Consider the following 951-nt stretch of genomic DNA (forward strand, 5'->3'; position numbering starts at 1 on the left):
GTATATATATGTATATATATATATATACTTTTATATATATATTGTAAGAAATCGCCAGGAATTGTCAGTCTGGCTAGAGTCCTAGATTATCAGAAAAGCGCGACCGGCTTATGGCAGTATCGCAAAAGTACTAGAAAATATTAAAAATGGCGTCGAATGGCCAATCATAAGTTTGATTTATTCGGCAGCCATTTATAATAGCGATAAATCAATCTTATGATTGGCCATTTGCGTGTCCAATCAGGACTCGTAACACCGGTCGCGCTTCTCTGATTATCTAGGACTCTAAGTCTGGCTAGTGATCTTTCCCGCTAGGGGATATCTAGTCTTAAGTTGGTAACAGATGGCGCGTCTGTTCCGCGCCACCTAGCCTGACCCCGCGACCGCTCAGCGATTGGCGGTGCCGAACGGCTACGCTGATTGGCGCTCGAAAGCGAGCGCGTGGATGCCGTCGCTACGGGAAGACGGCAGCGGAGTCTCTTGTCGGAAGTCGAACGTGAAAGATATTGTACGCCATGCCTCGTGGCATGGCCTCGGTTACTGTCGAATAAAAGCAGTGTTAAGTGAATTTGCCTTGACTGTGAGTCTTCCCCAGATATCTCCCGTGTCCTTCCTGATTTCTCTAACCCCCCAACTGCCACCCTGCCGCGGTAAAATTCTCCAACCGCTCACTTTTCAATATAAAAGTAAAATAGGCCGAGATTTTGTGAGTTGTATTTTACTTTATATATATAAATATAAAAGTAAAATACAATTTTGAAAAATTTATATTTTTACTAACCGTTACTTCTACATTTTTGTCCGTAAATTTCGAATCTTTGCTGAATTCACCGCTAATTAAAGTTAGGTACAAATCATTGCGTACGTCACCCGGCAAAATAACTTCTGGGAATCCCATTTTACGAGCGATAACAACATTACCGAGTACCAAATATGGATTTTCATCACGTA

The sequence above is a fragment of the Wasmannia auropunctata genome, unplaced genomic scaffold (genome assembly GCF_000956235.1).
Source record: "Wasmannia auropunctata unplaced genomic scaffold, wasmannia.A_1.0 LD336076.1, whole genome shotgun sequence".
Taxonomy (NCBI): Eukaryota; Metazoa; Arthropoda; class Insecta; order Hymenoptera; family Formicidae; genus Wasmannia; species Wasmannia auropunctata.